This window comes from Peromyscus maniculatus, chromosome X (assembly GCF_049852395.1).
Source record: "Peromyscus maniculatus bairdii isolate BWxNUB_F1_BW_parent chromosome X, HU_Pman_BW_mat_3.1, whole genome shotgun sequence".
Classification (NCBI taxonomy): domain Eukaryota; kingdom Metazoa; phylum Chordata; class Mammalia; order Rodentia; family Cricetidae; genus Peromyscus; species Peromyscus maniculatus.
This window is the reverse complement of record NC_134875.1, coordinates 132232282-132246180: the sequence shown is the minus strand read 5'-3', so window position 1 is coordinate 132246180 and position 13899 is coordinate 132232282. Positions and strand designations below refer to the sequence as shown.

General features: G+C 44.2%; 1 pseudogene; it reads right to left on the bottom strand.

Annotated features, from left to right (window-relative positions):
- LOC121825622 (peptidyl-prolyl cis-trans isomerase A-like) overlaps positions 1 to 13640 on the bottom strand; it is a 64287-nt pseudogene extending 50647 nt beyond the window's left edge.
- Positions 13641 to 13899: the final 259 nt, after the last annotated feature.

The following is a 13899-nucleotide window of genomic DNA, read 5'->3' as shown; positions in this document are numbered from 1 at the left end:
CATCTTATAGTTACACATCACAGTCCACCCCCAGGAAAGTCGGGGCACAACCCCAAGTACTGCAGGAACCTGGAGGCAGGAACTGATGCAGAGGCCATGGAGGGGTGCTGCTTACTGAATTGCTCCCCATGGTTTCCTCAGCACGCTTTCCAATACAACTTGGGACCACCTATGCAAGAGTGGCAGGACCTATAATGGCTGGGCACTTGCACATCAATCATTAATCAAGAACGTGCTCCCACGGGACTATTTGGTCCCCACAGGACTGTTTGGTGGGAGCATGGTTTTTCTCAGTTGAGGTCCCCTCTTCCCAAATGACTCTAGCTTGTGTCATTTGTGTATGTTGACAAAACATTAGCTAGCACATAAGGCATGGGGCAGAGGGCCTTGAATGCTGAGATAAGGGGGATACATTTACTTGGGCAGGAATCTGAGACCCACTGACAGCTCTGTGATCAGGAAAGGGTGAAGAAATTCTATCTGAACTTTAGCAGGAGCCATTTGACAATACTCTCCTAGATACTCCTAAATCATGGAAGCCGGCCGTGGATATTTGATGTTGATAACCTACTGTCCTAGTCCAGGGGATAAGGAAGGGGGCCTGAGCTGGAGGTGAATGCAGGGAAGAAATGTTGAGTAGGACAGGAAATGCAAAACACTCAAGTTTCTGAATTTTCTTGTAAGAATAGTAGTGTGCTCTCTTACATAGAGGAGTCAGGAGAGGATCCGACTTGGTTTAAAGGACATCTGGAGAGAGAAGTGGGGGAGGGGAACATTTCCTTAGCTTGGTGTCAATAGAAGGTCTATTAGTTACTTTATTTTCATTGTTATGACAGAGTACCCAGTACTTAAAGAACTTAAAGAACGAAGATACTATTTTGGCTCAGTGTCTGAGCCGAAGGCATGGGAGCAAGCACATGGAGAGGCTGATCATGTGTCTGCAGCCAGAAAGCAGAGGTGAATGCTGGTGCTCAGCTCCCTTTTGCTCCTTTCTTCAGTCTGAGACACCAGCTTCTCAGTGGTGTGATTCATTCAGGATGAGTATTCATCCCTCACTCACACCTCTGGGCACACCCTCACCGATGATGCACCACGACATTTGTCTCCTAGGGGATTTTAGATCTCATCCACTTGGAGAATGGCCATTTCCTTTGTTTCATTTCTGTTGCTGTGATACAGTGTCTCAACCACAAGCCGCATAGGCAAGAAAGGGTTTATTTTGTTTACAGTTCAGGATCCAGTCCATCATTGAGGGGAAAGCCAAGGTAGGTACTTAAGCATATAGTCACATCCCACACACAGTCAAGAGCAGGAAGAAACGAGTGCACCCACACTGCCTGCTTGCTCTCATCTAGCTTTCTCCTATCCAGGGAATGCTGCTGCTCACAATGGGCTGGGCCCTCCTACATCAATGAGTAATCAATACAGTCTCCCACAGAAATGCCCTCCGGCCAACCTAATCCAAACAATTCCTCAATTGAAACTCTCTTCCCAGGTAATTCTAGGTTGTGGCAAGTTAACATTGAAAACTAACCAGCATAACCATAAAGGGGGAAAACAAGATTTTATATGCAAAACCTAGGCTGGGTACCAGAGGCAGAATGCAAAATGAGAGTCTGTGTACAAGTAGTTTTCTAAGAAGTAGTCCCAGGGGAGAACTGCAAGGTTGGAGGCGGGGTGCAGGTGTGGGAGAATGCTAAGGGGAGCAGGAAAAGGAAGCAGCCAGGCAAAGGCACACTCTGGGATTCTCAGTCTCAGCCCCTTCCACCTATGCATGGGAAACTCATCTCGGGAGGGTAAAATGAGCCTTTCCAAGCCAAGGCAGCAGGGGGTTCAGGCTCCTGCCCACTGCCGCTCAGCCAGTATAGGCTGCTCAGAAGAGGTGAGCTTCCAGGTCCATGGAGTTCCCCACGCGTGCCAAGTGCTTCTCTGCCCTCAATCTGAATGCTGACCGCCTGAAGCCATGCACAGGTGGGTGAAGGAACAGCACACAGAGGACAAGGTGTGTGCCAAAGGGCTGGGATAGGGACAGAAACCTGGACGAGACCACAACTAGCTGCCATCAAAATGAGTATTGTCGTGGCAAAAAAATAAAGGCTTGTGGGCCAGGGTTTTGGACTGGCTGGTCCTCTTCCCCCTCTGACCATCTGCTGCTTCCAGAAACAGGATTTGGAATCTGTTGCAGCCTTGACTTTTGGATTCCCCCTTGACTATGGGAAATGGGAAACCAGGATACACATCTCCACAGGGAAGAACATACTGCTGCGGGGTGGGGGAGGTGGGGAGGGCAGGGTGAGATCTACTCAGGCCTGAAAATTGCTCTGGGTTCCACCTCATTATCAATTCCAATGGCTCGGTTTCCAAGATGAGGCAGTCATTTATTATTTGGCCCCCTGGCCACTCTCTCCAAGGATGGTCACTTGTCAGCCATTGGGATACTGGCACTTGTCAGCTGGATGATGCTCTCAGGCCATTAGTTTGGCTGGGGGGATTCAGGGAGAGGTGGCCATAGGATGTTATAACCGGTGTGAATTGCTTTGACTAAAGGACACTGAGCTTGAACTGGAAAGCTGGAGGAGAGAAGATGCTGCCTTTATGCCTGCCAATGTAGAAATAGGTAACAACAAAAGCAACAGAAACCCAAGAGCATTCTTCTCAGGCCTACAGAATCCCAAACCTCCGTCACTGTCACTGGGGCCCGGGGCCTATGCCATGAGTGTGGAGAAAGGCTCTGAGCCAGGATCTCCTGTTTGCCAGCCGCTGAGAGGCCAACTTCTGGCACAAAGGGAGTATTTAAAATCCTACCTGCAGTCCCTGCTGGCCTTCTGTTCTGGTGGGCTCATGGATGCACCATACCGGGCATAAAATAATTTGCACCTTGCTCCTGCTAATACCCACTCCAGTCCTTAATGGAACTGTCTCCCATCGCCTCCTCCTCCTCTCCTCCCACTGCCTCCCAGAAAGGGAGGGAAGCCGATTTGACTTTGCTCTTGCCTTTCAAGTGGGAAACAAACAAGGAGACAGGAGACAGCTGGGAGTCGGATCAAAAGCCCAGTCTCTCTCTCTCCCTCCGTCCCACCCTCCCTCTCTCTTCCTCCTCCCACCCTCCCTCTCTCTCTCCCTTTCTTCCCTTCTCCATTCTTCCTTCCCTCTCCCGTTCTCCTTTCCTCCCCTCCCTCCCTCCCTGACAGGGAGTAGGCATCTATGAGTTACCTTGCTCCCACTGGGGGCTAACCTGGAGCAAACTTGTCAAGGTGGCAGCTTCTGGTGTGGCCCACGCAAACATCCCAGGCATTGCTCTGTCAACCCCCCTCTGCAGTCCCATTCTCTGGTTTCTCTCAGGTTTGGCATCCATCCAATCCCACAGGAATTCAGCTGATAAATGAATTCATACTCAAAGGTTATTGACTTAATTTGTCACCTCCATCCAGGAGCTATTTGCACTGAAAAGAAATCCACCAGGGAGAGGGCAATGTTTAACTGTAAAGAATGTCTTTCTAATGGTGGGCTTTCAGACAGTGAGGCCTTTGGGCAGTCTCCTTCAGGTGAACCCAGAGGTGATAGTTCTCTCAGCAGATTCTTGCTGCAAGAATGTCCCAACTTCAGCGAGCTTGGGAATGATCTGGAGTGTTCACGAAAGACTACAGATTCTTGGACCCTAGAGATTTGATTCCATCTGGATGGATCCCAGGAATCTGCATTTTAATGTACTCATCACTTTCTGACAAGATGGCCCGTGGACCATATTCTAGGAGAACACTTCAGCACTGCGTTAGGTGTTGTGTCAAGGCCACCACAACTAAGTTTCTGACCAGATGGCTTCAGCAGCATAGGTGGATTTTCCCACAGCTCTGGAGGCTAGATGTCCAAGATCAATGTGTAACCAGGTTTGGTTGCTCCTGAGGCCCTGCAGCTTGCACAGTACCACTTTCTACCAGAGCCACCACATGATGGACCTCCCTTTGTGGATTACCCCTGGTATTTCTCTGTGCATCCAAATTTCTTCCACTTGTAAGGAAGCCAGCAACATCCGATCAAGCCCACCCTAATGACCTCATAAGTTGGAAGGGGGCAAATTTCTACATATAACACGCATGTGGAGACGAGGGGTGGGGGAAGAAGGGAGGGAGGGAGGGAGAGGGAGAGAAAGAAAAGAAAAGGTTTCCAGCAGAAATCAGTTCTGCCCATGATCGGAAGATACAGCGCCCCCTGTTGGCGCCGCCGGCCCCTGCTTAGGCAACCACCTTGGCTCACCATCTAAATTGCCTTGCCCCGCTAGGTTTCGAAGCTGTCTTTCTTCTTTCGGCTTTGCGGAAAAGAAGTCTTTGGCACTAGCGCCAGTGTGGCCGCCTGAGGCAACCCTGGCCTCCACCTTAGAGGATGTTTCTTTCTCCAGAAAAAAGCTCAGACCCTTCACCCTCCCCATTCATCATCACCACGGGCAATCTAATTACAGTCTTGTCTTAAAAGAGAAACTCATTTACAATTGAGACTTCTTCCTTATGAAAACGTAACATCTTGAACTATGTTTTTATGGCCTCCTTTTACAAAAATAAAAAAAGGAAATTAATTAATTTCTTCGTACACAGGGAAGACTCATGAGGTCTTGGCGGTTGTGAGTGTGCATGAAGGGTTCTCTCTCTCTCTCTCTCTCTCTCTCTCTCTCTCTCTCTCTCTCCCTGCCTCCCGCTGTGTGACAGTGAAATGCTAAAATGATTTTGGCAGGAGAATATTCTCAAAGGCTGCTCTTATTTCAGCAGCAGCGGAGTATCTGGGAACGCAGGCTGCACCTCTGCCCTGTGGGGATGTTTCTAATTGCAGGAGGTGAGCCACAGAAATCCTTCCCCTAGCCGGGCGCAAAGAAAGAGGCAAGAAACCTAAGGAAGATAATCGTGTCTGCCACACTTGGCGCTCGCCACTTAAAGGAATTAACTTGTTGGAATAAAATATTTCTATGGGCGCCGAAAACTATGCATTAGAATAACGAGACTGACCCTTTCCGTTCACGTTGCAATCACCGGGGTTTGTTTCTTTTCTCTCTAATCACAACATGCTATCTTCCTCCTTTGCTCGCACCTCTGCAGGCAAGACTGGCTGCGAATACTCCAGATTATCACCTTCTCATTTTCAGTGTGAAATAATTGCCCAAGGATGGAAACTGACAAACATGAATGTGAATTTGGGAAGGCAGCCCTCTTGTTATTTAGGAGAGCTGAAGTACAAAATCCTAAAATTCCAGACTTCTTCCCTCGTCACTGTTTAGAAAGGGACTTGTGTTTTTCCCCAGCCTAGACTGGTGTGCAATTTTCAAGACAATTGGTACAGTGATGTGCTTAATTCAAGATCTGGAGTATGGAGCAGCAGAAGTGTATGAGGTTCTGGGGATAGACCTCATGGGTTTCACTCTCACTACCAGCATTTACTGACTGTGTGGCCTCTCCTCTCTAAAAATCGGATAGCAATAATGCTTTATGTGATGGTGTGGTCAATTAGTATATGCACCATACTTAAAACTGGTTGACAAACCATGCCTAGTTGAACAGGCCTGTAATTCCAGCTATTCAGGAGGCAGAGGCAGGAGGATCACAAGTTCAAGGCCTACCTAGTTAGGCTACAAAATGAGTTATAGGCCAGCTTGGATAGCTTAGAGCCCTTGTCAAAATTAAGAGTAAAAAGAAAGCTGGAGATGTAGCTTAGTGGTACTTCCCTAGCATGTGAGAGACTCTAGGATTTCTTTCCAGGAAGGTAATAAAAAAGATAGCAATGAGCAACACGTAGAGAATACTCAGTAGATTGCAGATCGCTGTATTTATACTTGTTCAATATTTCCTAAGCACTGTGTGCAGCTGTAAAGAGACATAGTGATGGCCCTGCCCTCAGGGAGCTTTCCCTTTAGTGCACGCCAGATGTGCAAGCCGTTTATTTTAGACAGATTTCAATAAATGCCCAGCCAGAACAAGAGGGACACAATGTGGAGGCCATAAGCAGAAATGCTTAATTGGAATAGGAGATTGGGAATTCCATATGAAGGGAGCGGCATTTGAGCTGGACTTGGCTAGAATAAAATGTTTCTGGAAGCAGCAATCGGACTGTGGGGAAGCAGGAATGGGGAGTCTTTAGAGGGAAGGAAGGGCAGAGCCTGGGACAGCTGATTACAAGTGCTGAGGGGCCTCATCTGTCCTGCAGGAACCTAGAGTCCTCCTGTGTCTTTTCACATAAAGGAATCACAGTGGTACTGGGGGAACCGTTCTCTATGGACCTCCTTTCCAACAATTTGACCAGAAATTTTAGTGATGAGCCAAGTCCTATAGTGACCAACTACTCTGTATCAGAAAGAGCACCCCATTTCTGTCCAGACAGGTCACTCATTAGCCCGAGAGAATTCTTTGTAGTTCTCCGGGGTATGATGTGGCCGCTATTTAACTGTCACGTAACATGACAACCGAGTGTCCTATTAGAACTAAAATTTAATTGTGAAGACGGGTACCATATTTAACTGCAATCCTGGGGGGAATTTAGGCTGACAGGCTGTAATTACCCAAACTGGAACCTGGCCAGGACACACCTACTCTTCGCCAAAAGAGCTATGGGCTTTTAACTGCCAGCAGGCAGGCAGACAGGCAGGCAAGGAAAGCCTGCGGTTTTGTGGGGTGGGGAAGCGGCACTTGCTGCCCCACAGCGCCCCCTAACCAAGCTCTGGCCCAGCGCAAGTTGTCCAGGGAGCTGGCCTTTTCTGACCTGCTACCCTGGGCAGTTGCCTCGCCAAGCTCCTCTTCCGCCCCCACCTGGCTCCAACCCATCAGGAGTTATCAGACACTTGCCATTTAAGGTTGCGTGGATGCTGGTCCTGCAGTCACGTTTTTTTTTTTTTTTTCTGGGTCTTATCTGTGTCTGTCTGTCCTGTGTGTCTCGCCCCAGGCTCTGCGGCTTCTCCCTTATCACGACAGAAGTGCTTATCCTGCTAAAATAATTACCCATCCGAATACAGTGGTTCTCACCACCAGCTGCTGTTTCTACATAGACATCAATTAGAGGCATCTTTTTGCTGGCGAAGTGGACTGATCTGGCCAGTTCCCCGAAAATCCCATTAAAATTCTTCCCGCGAGATGCATTGCACTTTGGTAATCCAATGCAGTTATTACTAGAAAAAAATAATAAAAATTGAGTGGAGAAGAAGTAGAAATAGTGTTTGCCAGTGCCACTGAAGGGTTAAAAGGGAGAAAGTTCTGGGCTACAAGCAGCAGTGTGAATAAATGTGGTCTTAATTTAAGGTTATGGATTTTTAAAAAGCCTCGCTTTTTGTCTTCACAAGTCTTTGCATTCGTATCAGTTAAAAATAATTTAGACAGAAAATAAATGTTGGAGAAAACTCAAATTATTATGTGCATTTTAAATAAACCTGTGTTTTCTGCTGCAGACGTAGCATATGAATAATAACATTAATAATGATCATGATAATTTGTCAAATGATGATATTTTCTGTCAGACCTTCCAAACAGCTGGTTCCTGGCCTTGATGTTTAACTTAGGTGACCTGTCCTTCGTGTAGCAGCCCTCACTCCCTCTTCATGATGGAAAAGGTAGAGAAGCCAGGGTTCCAATCTCAGCTCCGTAGCAATTAGCTGTGTGACCTTGAATAGATTACTTAACATCTCTGGCCTGCTGTCAAAGAATGGAATGGTTTTAAGGGGAAGCAGCAGAGATAAAAATGAATGAGCAAAATCAAAAGCAATCTAGTAATGTCACCTGGGTATTTTTCCCCTTTTAAAATGGATACAAGTGGTGAAAAAAGAATCAGAGTTGAAAGGCAACTTCAATCAAGCAATTATTGGTCAGGGCACTGTTTGAAGTTAGATTAAGAGTAATTTTTACAAACATGTGGGATGGGCTTCTGTTGAGTTGCTAAGGGCACACACACACATACTTATGCACACATGCACACTTATACATAGGCATTCATTAGAGGAATACACAAATAACATGCAGACTTTTCTGCTTCCCTGTAAAAGCAGATGTTTACCCCTCAGAAACAATGACAACACTGTAAGAATATTAGTATTTATTAGTTCTTCTCAAAGTATCATAGGTCCGTGTACTATGTCTATAATGAAAATACATAAGTTGGACCACATAAAATTGCCATTTGAAGGGGCCAAAAAGAACTGAGTATCAGAAATATCATACACTTTGAACTAGTGTATAGTAAGCTGTAGTTTGGAGTGTCCCCCAGTGGCCCTTGTGGTAAAAGGCTTTGTCACCAGCTTGTGAGAAGGAGTAAATCCTTTAGGAAGTGGTCTAAGTTAGCTCACTGTGGGTGTGACCTTGAAGGACAAATTGAAACCTTAGTCTCTCCTCCCCTCCCCTCCCCCCTCCCCTCCCCTCCCCTCCCCTCCCCTCTCCTCTCCTCTCCTCTCCTCTCCTCTCCTCTCCTCTCCTCTCCTCTCCTCTCCTCTCCTTTCTACATAAGATCAACAGCTGTGCTTCATTGTATGCCCCTCCACCATGATGTATTCTGTCCAAAACAATGGAGCCAAGTAATCATGAACTGAAACCCTTGAAATCATGAGCCAAAATAAACCTTTACATCTTATAGATAGTTTCTCTTAGGTATTTGTACGGAAAGCTAATATATAATGCATGTAAGTTATATGCTTACTATACATATTTTATATATATCTTTTGATAATAAGAATATACTTCAAAGAAACTTGATTTGTGGTGGTCTGAACGAGAATGTTCCCTGTGGGCTCATAAGTATGAATAATTGATCTGTAGTTGTTGGGCTCTTTGGGTCAGTTTAGGAGACATGGCCTTGCTGTAGGAAACATCACTGGAGGCGGGCTTTGAGATTTCAGTGCATGTGCTATTCTGAGTTCATTCTCGGCTTATTGCTTGAGGTTTAAGACATTAGCTCCCCAACTTGCTGCCCCAGCTGCCACGCCTGTCTGCTGTCACCCCTCCCTGATGGTGATGGACTCTTATCCCTCGAGAACTGTAAGTCCAAACAAACCTGTCCTTCTGTAAATCACCTTGGTCATGATGACTTATCCCAACAATGGAAAAGTAATTAATACAGAATTGTGTGTTCTCTGTCATTATATGTTGGAAATTAGTGATTTGTTTTTGTTGTTTGTTTGTTTGATTGTTTGTTTGTTTTACAAAGGGTTATAGTTATTAGGTTGCCTAGAGTCTTTGATGAGATTTTTGATTTTGAAGCAGTGTTGTGACAGAAAAATTGGGTACTTTAAAAATTGGGCAAAATGTGTTTTACATTATGATATGGCCATGAGACTATGGGGACCAGGGAGTGAAATTTGGTTATTTGAATGTGAAATTTCCCCCATAGGCTCATGTATTTAAACACTCGATCTGAAGTTGCTGGTACCGTTTTAGGACGCTTAGGTGGTGTGGCCTGGTGTAAAGAAGTGCATCACTGGAGATAAGTCATGAGAGATAAAGACTCATGCATTCTGAGTTCACTCTCTACTTCCTGCTTGCAATTTGGGATATGAGCTTTCAGCTGTTCCTGTTACCATGCCTGCCACGAATTCTAATAAACTCTTCTATTAGTTGCTTTGGTCATAGGGTTTCATCACAACAATAGCAAAGCAACTAACACAGTGATTTTTCTATGTTCTGATTCTTCTAACAAAGTTGATAAACCCTTCGTATCTCTGTCCTAACTCTTAGAATAAAATGACAGATAACAACATAAAATACTTTACGGTGATATTCCTAAACATGGACACAAATCCTGATTTGGTCCTATAAGAAAATAATGCAAAGTTAGCATATGGGGAGATCACTTAAGAGCATCTGTGGAACTATTGGCTCCCATCCAAGGGAAAGGTTGTCTTCCATGCACTTGTCAAGAGGGATCAGAACAGAAATAGGCTCTGTGAGCTCTCTCCAGTTTGACTTGGAGATTTGAGATGGTAATAATCATCCCTAAGGAGAGAGTCTATTTTTCATTAAGAATTTATGAGTTAATTGGCTATTATTTTTTATCAGCAATTTTAAAAATGCAAATACTAATATTATACCCAATAATGATTCCAAGGACAGCTAATGTGATAGAATGTTTCATGATATATTCAAAAGAAAAAGCTAGGGCTGCTAGGGACAGGGAAGCTCCCAAAAATAAAGTAAGTGAATTGCAGGTAAGTATTGAATTAATGATTCCAGATAAGAACAACCCAATGGACTATGGATTAGACTTTTCACTACCTAATTTTCACTTCTATACTTTTGTTGATTCTTGTATCTCTGCAAAACAGCCAGAATAATCAGACAATGTGTACCCTAAAATATTATTCAATGATGATAACTAGAAATTTTTATTGCAAAAATTCAGTAAATTGTGGAAAAGTGAAAAGCAAAAAGTGAAATCACCTATAATGCCATCATTATAAAAGTATTGTAGAACACTCTTGCCCAGATGTTTTCATACACACACACACACACACACACACACACACACACACACACACACACACACCACTTTTAAAATGCTCAAAATCAGATAGATTCATACTCTATTTCCAAACTTCTTTTTGTTTAGTGGTAATGACACATCATAAACTCTTTCATATAAATATATAACCAGGCCATTCATCTTTTGAAGGTGGCTTTGTAGTATACCAGTGTGTGCTAAACCAATCAGCTCCCAAGGACACACATGCAGATGGCCTCCACTTTCACTACTGGAGACCTCATTTGGCTCAGAGATCTTGTTATATACAGCTTGGGAGATTTGTTTGATTATTTCTTAGTCCTCATTCCTAAACATGGTATCCGTGTATCAAAGGACAAGGCTTTTCTATACACTGCCATCAACAAATAAATTGCTCCTCAGAATGGCTGCACCTGCATCAAGACCCATTACTAACAAATGCAAATGCTTCTTTTTCTTCACTTGACCTGGATGTGATTACTGTGTTTAATTGTGCCAACCTCATCAATGAAAAACTGTCTGTGGTGCTGCTGCACTTGGCATCTCTTTGATTACCAGTCATATGGGAATCCTCAGTTGACACAGCGTTAATCTGTATTTCTTCTCTTGTGGAGTGCTTACTTGTGCCTTTTGCTCCCCCTCCCTCTTTGAATGTTCCTTCCTTTATTATTGATTGTAAAAGCAGTTTACATATTAAAGTACTCTTCAATATTGCAATACTCAATTGATACCTATACAAAAATTGTTTTCTCACTTTTCTATTTGCTCTTTTTTTTTTTTTTTTTTTTCCGAGACAGGGTTTCTCTGTGTAGCTTTGCGCCTTTTCCTGGAACTCACTTGGTAGCCCAGGCTGGCCTCGAACTCACAGAGATGCTCCTGGCTCTGCCTCCCGAGTGTTGGGATTAAAGGCGTGCACCACCACCGCCCTGCTCCATTTGTTCTCTTATTGCTTTCTGGAATTTTTTTTTTTCATGTCTGTATTAACCTTTTCCTTTGGATTCCAGTCTGTAGGGCTACTTCAGAATGGCAGCATATTTGTCTACATTTTGTTGTTCCAGTCATAGTGAGGTACACTACAATGACAGACGTTTTCCCTCTCCATATTATGTTTCTTGTTTCTTTCCAGAGGTTCTGGAGTGAAGGCACAAGGGACCTTGGAGATCAGAGAACAGGAAACATGACTATTAATAGTAGCACTTGACATTTCTATTTACAGTGTGGGACAGTCACTAATTAGCATCCTTCCTTAGTTTAGCTCCAGGGGTCACCACCTGCCACTTAGGCACCCTACAGGATGCTGAGGCACAGAAGTGGAAGGTTGTGGTATGCCATCAGTTGAGGAGAGTAGCAATCTCACTGCGGTGACTGAAGCTCCAGCTCTTGATTCCTCATACTAGGGTGGTCAAGGCCCAACAGAAGCTGCCAGTTTCCCCAGATGCAGTGAAGCCTTCAGAATGAGTTTTATGCTTGGAAAGCTCTCCACTGTACCTACCGCTTCCCCAGGAAAATGAAGTTGTCCACCACATAGGATATTTTATTTTCCGAGACCATCTCACTTTGTCCTAGAACACGGATGAGATTGGACCATTCTTAATTGACTGTTAATTTTTCACAGTCAGAATGTCTATTGCAAGAATGAGGCTAGGCTAGCAAAAGAGAGGAAGGAAATGGGAAGAAAATGCCTTGGTTTCAGTGCTGCAGAAAGTGACTCCATGACAACCTCAAATGAAACTCATTCACAAGAAAAAAGGATGATCGAATTTCCTCTGTGTGTCATACCATGGACTAGGGATTAGAAACAGAGATGTTTTATGGATGTAACAGGATCCAGCATATATTGTTGTGAAGACAGCACAAAAGAGGTCCTTTCTGAAGGGTGGGATTGCTCCTCTGATTTGTAAATATCCAGGAGTTTGAATCTAAGATGAAACAACATGTAAATATTGGGAAACGGTACAGTAGCTGTGAGGCATGAGATACAGCATCAGAAAAGATAAGGGATGACAAGAAGGCTTCTTCTTCTAGCTGAAGAGCAAGACCCCCCCCCCAATTTGTTGCATACCAATTAACACTTAAGTCAAAATGCAATAAAAATTAATTTAGTTATATACAATTGTATTCAAAATACAATCCAATTTTTACTATTAAATTTAGAAGATAGAAATCATTTGGTCAAACTGTCACAAAAATGGTTATTATTTCAAGTTCATGTGATCATCTTTGTAAGCCAATAACAGTTTTCTCACTGAGCCCAGCTCACAAATGATGCTTTCTGAAGAGTCTAAGCCAGAGCATTCAGGGTCGGTAGTGTCAAATGCTGCCAAAGTGTTAAGTCAATGAGGTCTGTGAGTGTCTTTTGAATGGGGAAACAAATAGATATCTGCAAAGAGAGGTTTCCAAAGAGTGGATGAGAAGTAAGACCAAAGTCCCAAGTGTGCTTAGGAGCTCTGCACATTTACACCAACTATCAACTATAGAAACATAAAGCACTGCTCTCTCCTGCGAAACATCATCCTTGTTTGTGCAAAACAGCAAAAACTATGTTATGACACGAACTAGGAACACATAATAATGGAACAAAGCCTATATAATTTAATAGACAATGTGTCAGGCTCTCCAGACACCTGGGAAGTTGGATGGTGTCAGGGCATCATGCACCCTGGGACTTTGCACAGCCAACCCCCCTGGCCCTCAGTTTCCTCCTGTCACAAACAAAGAAGCTATGCACTATCTTGTTTCCATGTTTGTTTGTAACTTTGACATCCTGCGTTCTTTTTTAAATAACCATGGTAAATATTCCTGCTCCTAAAAGGGAACCAGCTCATTTGGAATCGGTGTTAGTTTTCTGGTTTTTCTGTGACAGAATGCTTGGTATAAGCAGCTTAAGGGGAGAAGGATTTCTTTTGCTCAGGGTTTCAAAGGGGTTGGTCCAATAATGGGGAGAGCATGGTGAAGCAGAGATGCTGAACTCTTCGTAGTTAAGAAGGGAACTGAGAGACTTGAGGGGACCTGAGACAAGATGCAGTCTTTATGTACATGTCCCAAGCAATCTACTTTCTCTAGTTAGCCTCCACCTCCACTTCATAGTTTCCAGAACCTCTCAAAACAGTATCAATAGCTGAGGACCAACCTGTTAGTACACCAGCCTTCAGTGGGGACACCGAGTTCCATTTAATCTGGCTGCACATCTTCGGAGGCCCACACATCACCCATGGACAAGCATGAACAAAAGCCATTCTGTTAGCAGTAGTAAGAGAAACCTTCCTCTTCACCCACAACACATTTAGAAACCAGAGGCGCTGGAGTGAAAACATAGAGGTGAAAGCCTACTTGGATTGCAGCAGCATTAGAGATGCTGAGAATTCTGCTCACAACACTGGAAAGGTAGCCCAATGAACTGCCCATATTTCTAACACTCCATTAAACTGGCTTTCAGGAGAATCAGGT